Genomic DNA, 19,150 nt, shown 5'->3' with positions numbered 1-19,150 from the left:
TTTATCATTTCAAAGTATCTTAGAATAAGAAGGTATGAGATTTTTTGCATTTAGCAAAAGAGGACAGAGGTTAGAAATGGTAGAAAATTCTGTTTTAAGATGAGGAAACCAGCACATGCCACAGTGAAGGACTTGTCATATGTATTTTTCTTGTCCTTCTACAATATTTTGACTGGAGATAGTGTTGGTTAGGGGGCTAGTTCTTACTAACATAAATGAAGACACTTTTTGAAGGTCTGTAACTATCTCCTTTGTGCACATTAGGATTAGACTGGTCAACCAGGGCTGTGTGCTACACAGCTATAATGCCAGCTGTGGTCAGTGAGATGTGGCGCTTGGTGATGAAGGGGCCCTGGACAAGGTTGACTTAGAACAGACAAAAGAGGCAAGCGGAGAGTGGAGTGGAATACAGTTGTGTTCACTCAGAAACTGTAGGAAAGAGACAGTAGATCAGAGACAAAAAGTTTTATGATAAAAATGAATCTATTGTGGTTATTTGTGTGTTACTCCAAAACAAACAAGTTTGGCTTAGTCCTTTATCTGCCAAAATTAATAGGAGAGGCAAAGTCTATCATTGCATGTGCCTCTGTGTGTGTGTGCATGATCATCAAGACAGTATGGTAGTGGCACAAAGACACAGAGATCAATGGAACTGAACAGAAAAATCAGAAATGGACCCTCAACTCTATGGTCAACTAATCTTCAACAAAGCAGAAAGAATATCCAATGGAAAAAAGACAGTCTCTTCAATAAATGGTGCTGGGAAAACTGCATGTGCTTGTGCCTGCATGCACGCTTTCCCTGCCTACTAATTCTTCAAGAGCTCTGGGGGCTAATGGGTAACCCCCAATGCAGGCTCTTTGCAGGTGGGTGCAGCCCTTGTTCTCCTTGTCCATGTCCTATGGATCCAATCAGAGGCAGTGACCCCCCCCCACCCCCTGCTTGTTATAACAAGCTGGAAAACAGAGATCTTTGCTCAGATTCCCAAGCCCTGGTGCCTGGTGGCCAGTGTCCTTAGCCATTTCTCTCTGGAGTCTCTAGTAGTTTTTGCTATTCAGCCTCCATCCTCCACTTCCTCTCAGTATGGTACCGAGTTTTCTAAGTTTCAGGAAGGAAGCATGTGACCTACTAGTTAGAGTATTACGTCTCATGGATTTAGTGATTGGCTCAGTAATTGGCATATATTCTATTGAAAAGCCAATACGATTGTTTTTGGAGACAGCTGCTGCAGGACATATGTATCTTTGGGGTAAATACCAGTAGTGCAATTGCTGGATCATAGGGTAGCTCTATTTTTAACTTCTTGAGGAACCTCCATACTGTTTTCCAGAGTGGCTGCACCAGCTGCATTCCCACCAACAGTTTAAGAGGGTCCACCTTTCTCCACATTTTTGCCAACATTTGTTGTTTCCTGTCTTACTAATTTTAGCCATTCTCACTGGTGTAAAGTGGTATCTTAATGTGTTTTGATTTGTATTTCCCTGATGACAAGTAACGTGAAGCATTTTTCATACATCTGTTAGCCTTGTCTAGGTCTTTTTTTTAATAATAAATTTATTTTTTATTGGTGTTCAATTTGCCAACATACAGAATAACACCCAGTGCTCATCCCGTCAAGTGCCCCCCTCAGTGCCCGTCACCCATTCACCCCCACCCCCCACCCTCCTCCCCTTCCATCACCCCTAGTTCGTTTCCCAGAGTTAGGAGTCTTTATGTTCTGTCTCCCTTTCTGATATTTCCCACACATTTCTTCTCCCTTCCCTTATATTCCCTTTCACTATTATTTATATTCCCCAAATGAATGAGAACATATAATATTTGTCCTTCTCTGATTGACTTACTTCACTCAGCATAATACCTTCCAGTTCCATCCACGTTGAAGCAAATGGTGGGTATTTGTCATTTCTAATGGCTGAGGAATATTCCATTGTATACATAAACCACATCTTCTGTATCCATTCATTTGTCGATGGACACCGAGGCTCCTTCCACAGTTTGGCTATTGTGGACATTGCTGCTAGAAACATCGGGGTGCAGGTGTCCCGGCGTTTCATTGCATCTGAATCTTTGAGGTAAATCCCCAACAGTGCAAATGCTGGGTCGTAGGGCAGGTCTATTTTTAACTCTTTGAGGAACCTCCACACAGTTTTCCAGAGTGGCTGCACCAGTTCACATTCCCACCAACAGTGTAAGAGGGTTCCCTTTTCTCCACATCCTCTCCAACATTTGTGGTTTCCTGTCTTGTTAATGTTCCCCATTCTCACTGGTGTGAGGTGGTATCTCATTGTGGTTTTGATTTGTATTTCCCTGATGGCCAGTGATGCAGAGCATTTTCTCATGTGCATGTTGGCCATGTCTATGTCTTCCTCTGTGAGATTTCTGTTCATGTCTTTTGCCCATTTCATGATTGGATTGTTTGTTTCTTTGGTGTTGAGTTTAATAAGTTCTTTATAGATCTTGGAAACTAGCCCTTTATCTGATATGTCATTTGCAAATATCTTCTCTCATTCTGTAGGTTGTCTTTGAGTTTTGTTGACTGTATCCTTTGCTGTGCAAAAGCTTCTTATCTTGATGAAGTCCCAATAGTTCATTTTTGCTTTTGTTTCTTTTGCCTTCGTGGATGTATCTTGCAAGAAGTTACTGTGGCCGAGTTCAAAAAGGGTGTTGCCTGTGTTCTCCTCTAGGATTTTGATGGAATCTTGTCTCACATTTAGATCTTTCATCCATTCTGAGTTTATCTTTGTGTATGGTGCAAGAGAATGGTCTAGTTTCATTCCTCTGCATGTGATGTCCAATTTTCCCAGCACCATTTATTGAAGAGACCGTCTTTCTTCCAGTGGATAGTCTTTCCTCCTTTATTGAATATTAGTTGACCATGAAGTTGAGGGACCACTTCTGGGTTCTTATTCTGTTCCATTGATCTATGTGTCTGTGTTTGTGCCAGTACCACACTGTCTTGATGACCACAGCTTTGTAGTACAACCCAAAATCTGGCATTGTGATGCCCCCAGCTATGGTTTTCTTTTTTAAAATTCCCCTGGCTATTCGGGGTCTTTTCTGATTCCACACAAATCTTAAAATAATTTGTTCTAACTCTCTGAAGGAAGTCCATGGTATTTTGATAGGGATTGCATTAAACGTGTAAATTGCCCTGGGTAACATTGACATTTTCACAATATTAATTCTGCCAATCCATGAGCATGGAATATTTTTCCATCTCTTTGTGTCTTCCTCAATTTCTTTCAGAAGTGTTCTATAGTTTTTAGGGTATAGGTCCTTTATCTCTTTGGTTAGGTTTATTCCTAGGTATCTTATGCTTTTGGGTGCAATTGTAAATGGGATTGACTCCTTAATTTCTCTTTCTTCAGTCTCATTGTTAGTGTATAGAAATGCCATTGATTTCTGGGCATTGATTTTGTATCCTGCCACGCTGCCAAATTGCTATATGAGTTCTAGCAATCTTGGGGTGGAGGCTTTCGGGTTTTCTATGTAGAGTATCATGTCATCGGCGAAGAGGGAGAGTTTGACTTCTTCTTTGCCAATTCGAATGCCTCTAATGTCTTTTTGTTGTCTGATTGCTGAGGCTAGGACTTCCAGTACTATGTTGAATAGCAGTGGTGAGAGTGGACATCCCTGTCTTGTTCCTGATCTTAGGGGAAAGGCTCCCAGTGCTTCCCCATTGAGAATGATATTTGCTGTGGGCTTTTCGTAGATGGCTTTTAAGATGTCGAGGAATGTTGCCTCTATCCCTATGCTCTGAAGAGTTTTGATCAGGAATGGATGCTGTATTTTGTCAAATGCTTTCTCTGCATCTAATGAGAGGATCATATGGTTCTTGGTTTTTCTCTTGCTGATATGATGAATCACATTGTTTTATGAGTGTTGAACCAGCCTTGTGTCCCGGGGATAAATCCTACTTGGTCATGGTGAATAATTTTCTTAATGTATTGTTGGATCTGATTGGCTAGTATCTTGTTGAGAATTTTTGCATCCATGTTCATCAGGGATATTGGTCTGTAATTCTCCTTTTTGGTGGGGTCTTTGTCTGGTTTTGGAATTAAGGTTATGCTGGCCTCATAGAACGAATTTGGAAGTACTCCATCTCTTTCTATCTTTCCAAACAGCTTTAGTAGAATGGGTATGGCTTCTTCTTTAAACGTTTGATAGAATTCCCCTGGGAAGCCATCTGGCCCTGGACTTTTGTGTCTTGGAAGGTTTTTGATGACTGCTTCAATTTCCTCCAGGGTTATTGGCCTGTTCAGGTTTTCTATTTCTTCCTGTTCCAGTTTTGGTAGTTTGTGGCTTTCCAGGAATGCGTCCATTTCTTCTAGATTGCCTAATTTATTGGCGTATAGCTGTTCATAATATGTTTTTAAAATTGTTTGTATTTCCTTGGTGTTGGTAGTGATCTCTCCTTTCTCATTCATGATTTTATTAATTTGAGTCTTCTCTCTCTTCTTTTTAATAAGGCTGGCTAATGGTTTATCTATCTTATTAATTCTTTTTTTTTTTAAAGCAAAGGGCTTTCTTTTTTTTTTAATTTTTTTATTTATTTACTTATGATAGTCACAGAGAGAGAGAGAGAGAGGCAGAGACACAGGCAGAGGGAGAAGCAGGCTCCATGCATCGGGAGCCTGATATGGGATTCGATCCCGGGTCTCCAGGATCGCGCCCTGGGCCAAAGGCAGGCGCCAAACCGCTGCGCCACCCAGGGATCCCTATCTTATTAATTCTTTCAAAGAACCAACTCCTGGTTTTGTTGATCTGTTCCACAGTTCTTCTGGTCTTGATTTCGTTGAGTTCTGCTCGAATTTTAATTAACTCTCTTCTTCTGCTGGGTGTAGGATCTATCTGCTGTTTTTTCTCTAGCTCCTTTATGTGTAAGGTTAGCTTTTGTATTTGAGTTCTTTCCAGTTTTTGAATGGATGCTTGTATTGCGATGTATTTCCCCCTTAGGCCTGCTTTTGCGGCGTCCCAAAGATTTGGAATGGTTGTATCTTCATTCTCATTAGTTTCCATGAATCTTCTTAATTCTACCTTAATTTCCTGGTTGACCCTTTCATCTTTTAGCAGGATGGTCCTTAACCTCCATGTGTTTGAGGTCCTGCCAAACTTCTTGTTGTGATTTAGTTCTAATTTCAAGGCATTATGGTCTGAGAATATGCAGGGGACGATCCCAATCTTTTGGTATCGGTTCAGACCTGATTTGTGACCCAGTATGTGGTCTATTCTGGAGGAAGTTCCATGTGCACTTGAGAAGAATGTGTATTCAGTTGAGTTTGGATGTAAAGTTCTGTAGATATCTGTGAAATCCATCTGGTCCAGTGTATCATTTAAAGCTCGTTTCTTTGGAGATGTTGTGCTTAGAAGACCTATCGAGGGATCCCTGGGTGGCGCAGCGGTTTGGCGCCTGCCTTTGGCCCAGGGCGCGATCCTGGAGACCCGGGATCGAATCCCACATCGGGCTCCCGGTGCATGGAGCCTGCTTCTCCCTCTGCCTATGTCTCTGCCTCTCTCTCTCTCTGTGTGACTATCATAAATAAATAAAAATTAAAAAAAAAGAAGACCTATCGAGTATAGAAAGAGCTACATTGAAGTCACCAAGTATAAGTGTATTATTATATAAGTATTTCTTCATTTTGGTTATTAATTGATTTAAATATTTGGGAGCGGGATCCCTGGGTGGCGCAGCGGTATGTCGCCTGCCTTTGGCCCAGGGCGTGATCCTGGAGACCCGGGATCGAATCCCACGTCAGTCTCCCGGTGCATGGAGCCTGCTTCTCCCTCTGCCTGTGTCTCTGCCTCTCTCTCTCTCTCTCTGTGTGTGTGACTATCATAAAAATAAATAAATAAATAAAATAAAAAAAAATAAATAAGTATTTGGGAGCTCCCACACTTGGGGCATATATATTGAGGATTGTTAAGTCCTCTTGTTGGATAGATCCTTTAAGTATGATATAGTGTCCCTCTTCATCTCTCACTACAGTCTTAGGGGTAAATTTTAGTTTATCTGATATAAAGATGGCTACCCCTGCTTTCTTTTGAGGACCATTTGAATGGTAAATGGTTCTCCAACCTTTTATTTTCAGGCTGTAAGTGTCCTTCTGTCTAAAATGAGTCTCTTGTAGACAGCAAATAGATGGGTCCTGCTTTTTTATCCAGTCTGAAACCCTGTGCCTTTTGATGGGGTCATTAAGTCCGTTCACGTTCAGAGTTACTATTGAAAGATATGAGTTTAGTGTCATCATGATATTTATTCAGTCCTTGTTTTTGTGGATTGTTCCACTGAACTTCTTCTTAAAGGGGAATTTTAAGAGTCCCCCTTAAAATTTCTTGCAGAGCTGGTTTGGAGGTCACATATTCTTTCAGTTCCTGCCTGTCTTGGAAGCTCTTTATCTCTCCTTCCATTTTGAATGAGAGCCTTGCTGGATAAAGTATTCTTGGTTACATGTTCTTCTCATTTAGGACCCTGAATATATCCTGCCAGCCCTTTCTGGCCTGCCAGGTCTCTGTGGAGAGGTCTGCTGTTACCCTAATACTCCTCCCCATAAAAGTCAGGGATTTCTTGTCTCTTGCTGCTTTAAGGATCTTCTCTTTATCTTTGGAATTTTCAAGCTTCACTATTAGATGTCGAGGTGTTGAACAGTTTTTATTGATTTTGGGGGGGGGAGGATCTCTCTATTTCCTGGATCTGAATGCCGGTTTCCCTTCCCAGATTAGTAGTTTTCAGCTAGGATTTGTTCAAATACATATTCTGGCCCTCTGTCCCTTTCGGCGCCCCCGGGAACCCCAATTAAACGTAGGATTTTCTTCCTCAGGCTGTCGTTTATTTCCCTTAATCTATCCTCATGGTCTTTTAATTGTTTGTCTCTTTTTTCCTCAGTTTCCCTCTTTGCCATCAACTTGTCTTCTATGTCACTCACTCGTTCTTCCACCTCATTAACCCTCGTCGTTAGGACTTCTAGTTTGGATTGCATCTCATTTAATTGATTTTTAATTTCTGCCTGATTGGATCTAAATTCTGCAGTCATGAAGTCTCTTGAGTCCTTTATGCTTTTTTTCTAGAGCCACCAGTAGCTGTATAATAGTGTTTCTGAATTGGCTTTCTGACATTGAATTGTAATCCAGATTTTGTAACTCTGTGGGAGAGAGGACTGTTTCTGATTCTTTCTTTTGAGGTGAGGTTTTCCTTCTAGTCATTTTGCTCAGTGCAGAGTGGCCAAAGACAAGTTGTATTGGGAAAAGGAGAAAAAGAGAGAGAAAGAAGGAAAGAAAAGAGAAAAAGAAAAAAGAAAAAAGGAAGAAAAAAAGAAAAAAGAGAAGAAAAAGAGAAAGAAAAAGAAAGAAAGGAAAAAAAAAGGTGGGGGAAGCAAACAGAAATCAAAAAGAAGAAGAAGAAAAACAAAACAAAACAAAAAAAAACCACGGGGGAGTATCTTCTGATTCTGTGTACTTTAAGTCCCTTGACTTCCCCTGGAACTTGTCCGTCTAGCTGGTCTTCTGGGGGAGGGGCCTGTCGTGCTGATTTTCAGGTGTTAGCATTTGGGGGAGCTGCTCTGCCCCCTGCCTGGTGCAGGGCTCAGTGGGGGTTGTTTACCCCGTGAGGCTGCAGGAGGAACAACCACAGTCGTGGCAGCCAGCTCTGGAGCCCTGGAGTCAGCTCCCGCAGTAACTCCGCCTTCAGGGCCTGGAGGCCCCGGGCGGGGCCGCTGATCTGCTCAGCTCGGGGCAGGAGCGTCCTTGCTGTCCTGGGCCCTCCGGGCCTCTGCCTGTCCCCGGGGGAGGCCGGATCCTGGGCTGTGTCCCGGCGCCCTATGCTCCCGGTCTGCGCTGTTGGATTCGCACTCCCGCCCCGCAGCCCCCTCCCCGGAGCCGCCCCCGAGCCTCCCCGCCCCCAGCCTCCGGCCCGCAGCCCCCTCCGCGGAGCCGCCGCCCGAGCCCCTCTGAGCTGCTCCGGGTCCCGCCGTGGGCGCTGCAGCCCTTAGGGAGCTCGGCGCTCTCCCCGGGCGCAGGTGTCTGTTAGTGTCCCCGGGAGCCCGAGGGCATCCCCGCCCTCCTGGGTCCTGCTCCACCTCCCTGTGAGCCCCTTTCTGCCGGGAAGGTTGGTGCAGCTCCTGCTCCTCCGGGACGGGGCTCTCCTGTCCTGGGGACACTCGCCCCGCCTCAGCCCTGCTCCTCACGGGGCCCCTCCCCCTTGGAGGCCTTTTGTTCCTTTATTTCTTTTTCCCCGTCTTCCTACCTTGATAGAAGCGTGAACTCTTCTCACTGTAGCGTTCCAGCTGGTCTCTCTTTAAATCTCAGGCCGAATTAGTAGATTTTCAGGATGATTTGAAGGTTATCTAGGTAATTTGGTGGGGACAGGTGACTTGGGGACCCTACTCTTCTGCCATCTTGCCCCTCCCCCCCTTGTCTAGGTCTTTAGAGAAATGTTTGTTCATGTCTTCTGCCCATTTCTTGACCGGAGTATTTACTTTTTGGGTGTTGACTTTGGTAAGTTCCTTTTTTTTTAATTTTTATTTATTTATGATAGTCACACAGAGAGAGAGAGAGGCAGAGACACAGGCAGAGGGAGAAGCAGACTCCATGCACTGGGAGCCCGACGTGGGATTCGATCTCGGGTCTCCAGGATCGCGCCCTGGGCCAAAGGCAGGCGCTAAACCACTGCACCACCCAGGGATCCCTGGTAAGTTCTTTTTTTTTTTTTTTTTTTTAAATTTTTATTTATTTATGATAGTCTCACAGAGAGAGAGAGAGAGAGAGAGAGAGAGGCAGAGACACAGGCAGAGGGAGAAGCAGGCTCCATGCACCGGGAGCCTGACGTGGGATTCGATCCCGGGTCTCCAGGATCACGCCCTGGGCCAAAGGCAGGCGCCAAACCGCTGCACCACCCAGGGATCCCTGGTAAGTTCTTTATAGATCTTGGATACTAGCCCTTTATCTGATATGTCATTTGCAAATATCTTCTCCCATTCTGTAGGTTGTCTTTTAGTTTTGTTGACTATTTCCTTTGCTGTGCAGAAGCTTTTTATCTTGGTTAAGTCCCAGTAGTTCATTTTTGCCTTTGTTTCCCTTGTCTGTAGAGACCTGTCTTGCAAGAAGTGGCTGCGGCCAAGGTCAAAAAGGTTGCTGCTTGTGTTCTCCTCTAGGATTTTGATGGATTCCCTGTCTCACGTTTATATCTTTCATCTATTTTAATTTTTTTAAAAAAGATTTTGTATTTATTCATGAGAGACACAGAAAGAGAGAGAGAGAGAGAGAGAGAGAGAAAGAGGGAGAGAGAGAGGCAGAGACACAGGCAGAGGGAGAAGCAGGCTCCATGCAGGGAGCCTGATGTGGGACTCGATCCCAGGACTCCAGGATCAGGCCCTGGTCCGAAGGCAGGCGCTAAACTGCTGAGCCACCCAGGGATCCCCCTTTCATCAATTTTTAGTATATCTTTGTGTATGGTGTGAGAGAATGGTACAGTTTCATTCTTCTGCATGTGGCTGTCCAGTTTTTCCAGCACCATCTATTGAAGAGACTGTCTTTTTTCCATTGGATATTCTTTCTGCTTTGTTGAAGATTAGTTGACCATAGAGTTGAGAGTCCATTTCTGATTTTTCTGTTCGGTTCCATTGATCTCTGTGTCTGTTTTTGTGCCACTACCATACTGTCTTGATGATCACGGCTTTGAAATATAGCTTGAAGTCAGGCATTGTGATGCCCCCAGCATTGGTTTTCTTTTTTAGCATTCCTCTGGCTATTTGGGGTCTTTTCTGTTTCCATACAAATGTTAGGATTATTTGTTCCAACTCTGTGAAAAAGGTCCATGGTATTTGATAGGGATTGAATTGAATGTGTAAATGGCTCTGGGTAGCATAAACATTTGCACAATTTTTATTCTTCCAATCCATGAGTATGGAATGTTTTTCCATCTCTTTGGGTTTTCCTCAATTTCTTTCCCATGTGTTCTGTAGTTTTTAGAGTATAGATCCTTTACCTCTTTGGTTAGGGTTATTCCTAGGTATCTTATGGTTTTTAGTGCAATTGTCAATGGGATGAATTCCTTAATTTCTCTTTCTTCAGTCTCACTGTTAGTGTATAGAAATGTAACTGCCTTTGGTGCATTGATTTTATATCCTGCCACATTGTTGAATTGCTCTATGAGTTCTAGTAATTTTGGGGTGGAGTCTTTTGGGTTCTCCATACACAGTATCATGTCATCTACAAAGAATGAGAGTTTAATTTCTTTTTCTGCCAATTTGAATGCATTTTATTTCTTTTCGTTGTCTGATTGCTGAGGCTAGGACTTCTAGTACTATGTTGAACAACAATGGTGACAGTGGGCATTTCTGTCATTCCTGACCTTAATGGAAAAGCTCTGTTTTTCCCCATTGAGAATGATATTTGCTGTGGGCTTTTCATAGTTGGCTTTTATGATATTGAGGTATGTTCCCTCTATCCCTACACTTTGAAGAGGTTTTTTTTAAAGATTTTATTTATTCATGAGAGACACACACACACAGAGGCAGAGACATAGGCAGAGGGAGAAGCAGGATTCTTGCAGGAAGCCTGATGTAGGGCTCGATCCTGGGACCTGGGATCATGCCCTGAGTTGAGGGCAGATGCTCAACTGCTGAGCCACCCAGGCGTCCCACTTTGAAGAGTTTTAATCAAGAAAGGATACTGTATTTTGTCCAGTGCTTTTTCTGCATCAATGGAGGTCATATAGTTCTTGTCTTTTCTTTTATTAATGTGATCTGTCACATTGATTGATTCATGAATATTGAACCATCCTTCTATTCCAGAAATAAATCCCACTTGGTCATGGTGAATAATCCTTTTAATGCACTGTTGGATCCTATTGGCTAGTGTTTCAGTAAGTATTTTGACATCCATGTTCCTCAGGGATATTGATCTGTAATTTTCCTTTTTGTGATGGTATCTTTGTCTGGTTTTGGGATCAAGGTAATGCTGGCCTCATAAAACAAGTTTAGAAGTTTTCTTTCCATTTCTATCTTTTGAAACAGCTTCAGTAGAATAGGTATTTCTTTAAATGTTTGGTAGAATTCCTCTGGGAAGCCATCTGGCCCTGGACTCTTGTTTCTTGGGAGATTTTTTGGTGACTGCTTCAGTTTCCTTGCTGGTTCTTGGCCTGTTCAGGCTTTTATCTCTTCCTGTTTCACTTTTGGTAATTTATAAGTTTCCAGGAATGCATCCATTTCTTCCTATTGCCTGATTTGTTGGCATATATTTATTTGCTCATCATACGTTCATAAAGTCGTTTATATTTCCTTGGTGTTGGTTGTGATCTTTCCTCTTTCATTCATGATTTTACTTATTTGGATCCTTTCCCTTTTCTTTTTGATAAGTCTGGCTAGGAGTTTATCTATCTCACTAATTCAAAGAAACAGCTCCTAGTTTCATTGATATGTTCTACTGTTCTTCTGGTCTCCATTTCCTTGAGTTCTGCTCTAATCTTTCTTACTTCTTTTCTCCTGTCTGGTTTAGGCCTTATATGTTGTTCTTCCTTCAACCCTTTTAGGTCTAAGGTTAGCTTGTGTGTTTTTAGATCTTTCTAATTTTTTAAGAAAAGCTTGTATTGAAATGTACTTCCCTCTTAGGACCGCCTTTGCTATATCGCAAAGATTTTGAACAGTTGTGCTTTCATTTTCATCAGTTTGCATGAATCTTTGTAATTCTTCTATAATTTCCTGGTTGGCTCATTCATATTTTAGTAGGATGCTCTTTAACCTCTAAGCATTTGAGTTCCTTCCAAATTTCTTCTTGTGATTGAGTTCTAGTTTCAAAGCACTGTGGTCTGAAAATATGCAGGGAACAATCCCAATCTTTTGGTATCAGTTGAGACCTGATCTGTGACCCAGTATGTGGTCTATACTGGAGAAAGTTCCATCTGCATTTGAGAAGAATGTGTATTCTTTTGCATTAGAATGGAATGTTCTGTGTATATTTGTGAAGTCCATCTGGCCTAGTGTGCCATTCAAAGCCTTTGTTTCTTTGTTGATCTTCTGCTTACAAGATCTGTCTCTTGCTGAGAGTGGAGTGTTGAATTCTACTACTATTAATGTATTATTATCTATGTATTTCTTTACTTTGATTATTAATTGGTTGATAAAATTGGCTGTTTCCACATTAGGAGCATAAATATTTATAATTGTTAGATCTTCTTGTTGGGTAGACCCTTTAAATATGATATAGTGTCCTTCTCTTACTACAGTCTTTGATTTATTTATTTATTTATTTATTTATTTAAATATTTTATTTATTTATTCATGAGAGACACAGAGAGAGAAAGGCAGAGACACAGGCAGAGGGAGAAGCAGGCTCCATGCAGGGAGCCCAATGCAGGACTTGATCCCAGGACCCCAGGATCATGCCTTGAGCCAAAGGCAGATGCTCAACCACTGAGCCACCCAGAAATCCCTTATTTCTCTTTTTCTATTTGTTTTTCTTTACTTTTCTTTTTTCTTTTTTACTTTACTTTTATTTGTTTGTTTGTTTGCCTGTTTTCTTGTATTTTCTGGATTCTGTAATGTGTATTTTGCTTGGGTCACGGTTATTTTTTACTCTGCTTATTCATACAGCCATTCTGCACAGGACAAAATGACTAGAAAGAGGAATTCACCACAAAAGAAAGAAGCAGAGGTGATACTCTCTGCCACAGATTTAATGGATATAGACTTAACTAAAATATTGGAGATGGAGTTCAGCATTACAATGATAAAGTTACTAGTTGGGCTTGAAAAAAGGATACAAGACTCAAGAATCTCTTAGTGCAGAAATAAGATCTAATCAGGCTAAAATTACAAATACTCTAACTGAGGTATAGTCTAAACTGGATGCTCTAACAGCTAGAATAAATGAGGCAGAAGAGAGAATAAGTGACATGGAAGACAAGTTGATGGAAAGGAAGGAAGCCGAGGAAAAGAGAATAAAAACTAAGAGCCCACAGGAGAGGCTCTGAGAAATAAGTAATAGTTTGAAAAAAAGAAAGTAACATCCATATTATTGGAATTATTGGAAGGTCTCTGCCTTTCTCTCATGAGTAAATAAATAAAATCTTAAAAAAAATAGGTGGGGGGGGAATGAGGCTGGGGAGAGACAATATAATCTCACAGGGTGGACAAAATGGGGTGGCCCACCGGTTCTGAGTGTATTTTGGTTTGTGTGTTATAAGATATTAAATTCCAAAATTATAAAAAAAGGGGGGGCACCCGAGTGGCTCAGTGGTTGAGGAACTACCTTTGGCTCAGGGCATGATCAATTCCTGCATCAGACTCCCCACAGGGAGCCTGCTTCTCCCTCTGCCTGTGTCTCTGCCTCTCTCTGTGTCTTTCATTAATAAAATCTTTTTCAAAAATCATAAAAAAGTAAAACATATATGTACAAAAATAAAATTGAATACAGTGAAAGGAAGCCAAAAATGAAGAATATATCTATAACACAAAATTGTAAAATATGAAAGTTGGAAAAGACTTAAAAATGAGTTGATAAAATAAGAAACTAGTTGAGATGAGAAAAAGAGAAAAAATAATGGAAAATTTTAACCGGAAGGATAAACGAACCATAAGAAAAAAAAACTCAAGTTCTATATACTATTTTTCCTCAGCCCTGGAACTTTCCAGGGCTGTTTGGTCAGTAAACTTGCTGTTGCCCTGTTCTTCCAGTTGGCCTTCTGGGGGAGGGGCCTGCTGTGCTGATTCTCAGGTGTCTGTGCCTGGGTGGAGTTGCACTACTCTTGCCTCTGGGCCAGGCTCACTGTAAGCTGTTTGCTGTGTGAGGCTTTAGTTCCTTGAAGGCTTTCCAGGCCTCTTTTGATGATGAAATGAGAAAAAAAAAAAAAAAAGGCTGTGCCCGGATCTCCAGCCCTGGCCTGGAGCTGAGTGATCTGGGTGTGTGCCAAACTCTGCAGACTTCTATGGTGCTCACCCACTCGGATCTTCCCCAGGGGCAGGCAGGGGGACACTAATTTGTGCAATTTGTAGGGTTTCAACAGGGACAGCCTTTGCCTGCTCCTGTGTGCACCCACTCCATAGTTCCTGGAGGAGGTGGAGGGTCACCCAGTTTCTGTCCATTGCCAGGCCTTGGTATGGAGAGCATTCACCCGATCAAGTGTGCACCTGCTGCACTTCTCCCTGAGGAAGGTGGAGGGTTGCTGTGTTTTAGTCCTTTGCAGGGACCTGACATGGAGAGCGATCACCTGATCCGTCCATGGTTCACGGTTATGGCACAGCACATAACCGTCTCCCAGGCTCACTGACTTAAACCGGTTTCCCCACTCCAATGCTTGGGAGCTCTGCTGGCTCAGGCATCCCTGTTCTTTCTGTGCTTCCTGGAATATCGAGACCGCACTGTCCCACCTGCGGTTCTGCCCCACTTCACCACTGAGCACCTTTCAGGCAGGGAAGGCTCTCACAGGAGCAGATTTCTAAAGGTCCCAACTTTGAGCCCCAGGGTTGTATCACTTTCCTGCAGCTGGCTTACAAAGACTCCCCCTCCCACTGTTTATCTTCCCATATATCCCTTGTTTCTCTTCTCCACACTCCTACCTAGCAAAAAGTGGTCACTTTTCTATTTGTAGAGTTCCAGCTGTTCTTTGTTTACATCTCAGGTTGAATTCATACGTGTTCAGGATGGTTTGATTGTTATCTAGCTAAATTTAGGGGATCGGATGAAATGAGGACCCCTCCTCTTCCACCATCTTGCCTAGTTAGCTCTAAAGGTGTAACGCTAAGGCAGCAAAGTCCTAGTAATAGACCACCTGACCACTGACACGCTTTCATGTATGTTTGAAATACCAGGACAAGACTGAAGAGCAGGACACCCTGACTCAGTGCTTCTTGACTCGAGAACTCCTGCCAACTGCCACTGGAGAGGCTAGGTGGCCAGAGCTACATTCACTGGCTGATTGCAAATTCACACGCCTCCATGGGCCGGGTGGGTAACAAAACTAGTGACCTGGGGGAGGGTGGAGGAGCATAGGCAGCAGCAGGGACTCAGCTCGGCCTATTGTCACCATGTGGGGAAATAGGCACGATGTGGCTCCAGTTTAAGAGAAGCAAGCCCTACATTTTGCGAGTTCTAAATGTTTGCAGTGAATTAAATTTTAACAGCAAACAGCGCTGTCCAGCCAAACAAAATATATAAGCTGGCAAGATGCATCTTTTTCCATTCCTTTATTTAAATGCAAGATAAATAGTGTTGCTCAGATAGCATGAGCAGATAAAAAGTGTGGCTCAGAAACCAGATTCTCCAAATGTCATAAGCTATTAGATGGGTGGCTGGTTTGGAATGCCACAGGTGATGGGTGTCTGGGTTGACCTGTACCCTCTTTCCAGGTACTGGACTCATCTCTCCTTCAGGGACTTCTCTCCCTTGATGTACACGTGGTTTGGGTGAGGCTGACTCTCAGCCTCTGAATGTGAGTGTCAGCCCACAAACCCGGCCCAACCAGGGACCTCATCCTATTACCAAGTGAGCTGGGGCAATAAGGCAACACCTGGATTTCTTTATTTCAAAACTGTTGGGAAAGAGAAACTCTTGTTTCCTCCGACATTGCTAGCTGGCTACAGAACCACGGATCTAGAGGGTTCACGTGTCCTCAGTGGGAGAGGCCTGGAAAAGACCTGCACTCTCATCAGGGACAGTAGCATGTGGGGAGAAAGAGAGATAGACAGGGACCAAATGTGACCACCTGGCTCCAGCTGTACCTGAATGCATACTACAGTTGGACTTTGAATAAGTCAGCAAAATGTTTTCCTTTTCTTAAAGTGGTTTTAGTTTGAATTCTCTCACTTGTCACCAAAAGAGGTTTGTCAAATATATAGTATGTTACTGACTACCTAGTAGCACCTCAAATATAACTGATGTCCAGGAAGCCTGGGAAGCCTGGGAGCCTCGACAGGGGCCCTGTGACTGGGAGGTGGGGACATCTGTGAATCCAACCCCGAGGCTGTAGGGAGAAGGCCAGAAGCAGAAGCGGGGCTGACAGATCCACTCTTTCTGCAGGGGCTAGCGTCAATGTGTGCTGGGGAAGCGGCCCACGTTCAGTCTGTTTTGTTATAACACTTGTGTGCTGTGAGTGATCTTAACATAAATTAGCTCAAATGTGGTTGGTAAATGGGGGGATGATGTCAGGGGAACGTGGAAGTTGCACTGGTTTCCCATGTGATGGTCCCAGCCTGTTGGAAGCTGGAGCCCAAGTGCAGGAACACAGCTCTCTACAGCAAGGTCCTCCCTTGCCTCCTGTCACCTTCGCTGAGCTACAATCTCCGTCTTAGGAACGCTTCGGGCTCAGTGCTCCCTGCCCCTGGGCATCGCCTCCTTATCTCCATGACTCGGAAGACTACAGATTCCTTTACATTGCCCGCATCAAATGACCTTTTCCTCCTTTTTCTCCATTTCAAGTCAAAGTCCTTTGTTTTCTGCAGATTTTTTTTTAATGTATTAGGAGCTGAGCATTCCTTTTTAGACTCTGCTGGTATTTTTTTTTTTATTAAGATTGTTATTGCTTTGGTTAGTGCTCTGGTCGGAAATTTGTGTCTGTGTTGAATTGTCTGCCTCATTTTCATTTTCCCGTAAGTCTTATTATTTTTAGTGTGCAATTTCACCGAAAGTATTTTCTCCCTCCCTCAGGAACACACAGACCTTGTTATTGCAGAAACACCTGCACTTTTTAAAAAAGAGCAGAATGATAAATAGCCATGGATGTGCTGACCGTGGACCATGTTGCTTCAGTTCTCCTTCATTTGCTTGCTTCTATATGGTATTAGCAAAGTTCAACCTGTCTTTTCATCATGTTGTTTGTTTGGTTAGTGTTGAACCATAAAGACACTTAAGCCTGAATGCCAGGTCCTAATTGGGTGAACCTGGAAGGTTTTTCTGGATTCCCTCAATTCAATCTTCAATGCTGGGAGACCTCCCTGTGCCCCTCGGCATCCAGGAGGGGTCCTTAAGCAAAACCATGTGCACCCGCAGCGCAGCATAAGCAGATGCTACACGCTGTAAAGGACGCGAGATGCAGGCAGCTGGAAAATTGTGCTACAAAAATAAACACCCACTTTCTGCAAATTGGGCAACTCTCATTAGCCCTGGGAAGCTTATTTTCATGGTTAAGTAGTTAAGCTGCTGATTAAAGACACAGACCATTTAGGCACCTGCTTCTTCTTTCATTTTCCTTCTGTTCTGAGCTTTGGCCAGGAGATGGCGCTCTTGAATGTACTTTGGCAGAAGATCCGGGGTGTTGGTGCTACAAGAGCAGCTCAGCACCTGCAAAGACTTCCTTCTTAAACTGAGAGAATGACTTGGATTTTCTGATGGGGAGAGGAATGCAATTTTCAATCCAGCTAGAAGCCTGAGTGGCTAGAACATAATCACACCACCTGTCATGTTTTCAGTTGGATTTAAAATTCAATTAATGTTGATTAGTGGTGGTGGCGGGTGGGTGGGGGTTTGCAGGTGTATTTCCAGTGCTGTGGTGTTAAGCCAGGAAGTGATATTACTTTGAAGAAAAACTAAGGCACTCGAGGAAGAACTAATATTTGATCTTACCCCATTATAAAGACAGCTTGGTACACTGGAGTGTGGTAGGCCTGGCTTTATATCTTCCAGACCTACCTCTGTATGTTACCAGAGGCCTTCAACGCCATTATTCTTGGGGCTGAGTGAACCAGGTTTTGGAGCCCAAGAATTTATGTATCTTCAAACATTGCTTTTTAGGCAACTTCTACCTATATATGTATTTGTCAAGATTTTCCTTATTTAAGAGAGAAAGAGAGAGCATGAGCAGCAGGAAGAGACAGAGGAAGAAGGAGAGAATCTCAAGCAGACTCCACGTCAAGAATGGAGCCCGATGTGGGGCTCGATCTCATGATCCCTGAGATCGTGACCTGAGCCAACACCAAGAGTCAGCTGCTTAACTGACTGAGGCACCAGGGCGCCCCAGCTTCCATCTATATTCGAAGGGCAAGTTCTAGAATGTGGCAGCTGGAGGTCTGACTGAACCCTACATTGAGATGTAGGTCCAAGAGAGTGGTGTCCTAAATGAGAATCATAATGTGGCTTGCCAGGTGCCTGTGTGAGGTGCTCTGAATGCAGTCATCTCTTTTAATCCTTACAACATCAAGAGATGGTTACTCTTCTTCGCTTACAGACGAGGAAACCGCGGCTTACATAAGCTAAATAACTTGCCCAAGGTTAAACAGGTAGCAAGTATTACAACTCGGAAATTATTCAGCTGCTTCCAGAATCCGCACTCGTTACTGTGCCGTTAACCTCCCTCCAGAACCGCTAGAGTTTCTCTCCTACTTCAGACTCTCAGAGGGCATTCACGGCCCACAGGACGGAAGCCGAATCCCCTAGCCTGGCACTCATGGTCTTTTATGAATCACTTTCAAGCAAGAGCAGGTTAGAGAGATGGCAATGATGTTTTCTAAGGCCCTGTCTAGAGCAGTGGCCACTGCTTTGAAGCACACGCTCACACTACATGAATATTTATTCATAAACTACTTACAGATTTCCTTGTCAATCCATGCATTAAATAGTATTTGACCTTTATTTCTAACTAAAGAAATTCTGGGATGCCTGGGTGGCTCAGTGGTTGAGCATCTGCCTTCAGCTTGGGGTGTGATCCCCGGGGTCCTGGGATCGAGTCCCGTATCAGACTCCCCGCAGGGAGACTGCTTCTCCCTCTGCCCGTGTCTCTGTCTTTCTCTTTGTGTCTCTCATGAATAAATAAATAAAATCTTAAAAAAAAAAAGAAATTCTAAGTAATGTCTCATGGTTCCTTCCCATACTCCCATAGAAAGTCTTGTTCATTGTTCATCCCTTATCACACACACACCCCTGTGCACTTTGGAAACCGTCAGCTTAAAGTGAGGCCAGCCAGGACTGGCTCTCTGCTCTGAGACAGCTTCTCTTCTGTTCGTGTTCAGGAGAGCTCAGGCCTTCAGGGGTGGTAGGGCTGGCATACAGGTGCTGAGCGGTCAGCCTGTTCTCTCCCTGGATGAGGGAGGCAGTGAGCATCAAAATGATCTCTAACTTGGTGAGGCTGGAAACAGAACCGAGGGAAGTGTAGGGACTGACCTTGCTCATCATGGCTTGGGGTCCAGGATGTGCAAAGCCCATTTACCATGTCATTGTCGCCCAGAAG

General features: G+C 43.4%; 1 long non-coding RNA gene across 2 annotated transcripts; it reads left to right on the top strand.

Moving 5' to 3' along the window:
* The first annotated feature begins 8,538 nt into the window (after window positions 1-8,538).
* On the top strand, window positions 8,539-18,555 carry LOC140614760 (uncharacterized). Of its 2 annotated transcripts, XR_012015546.1 has the most exons (3): window positions 8,539-8,683; window positions 14,802-14,937; window positions 15,339-18,555. It is a non-coding gene; the product is annotated as an uncharacterized lncRNA (long non-coding RNA). The 2 variants fall into 2 exon arrangements; XR_012015545.1 differs by having other exon boundaries at window positions 14,802-18,555.
* Window positions 18,556-19,150: the final 595 nt, after the last annotated feature.

The sequence above is a fragment of the Canis lupus genome, chromosome 23, assembly GCF_048164855.1.
Source record: "Canis lupus baileyi chromosome 23, mCanLup2.hap1, whole genome shotgun sequence".
NCBI classification, from domain to species: domain Eukaryota; kingdom Metazoa; phylum Chordata; class Mammalia; order Carnivora; family Canidae; genus Canis; species Canis lupus.
Note: the sequence above shows the minus strand (reverse complement) of the source record. Positions and strands in the feature narration are given on the sequence as shown.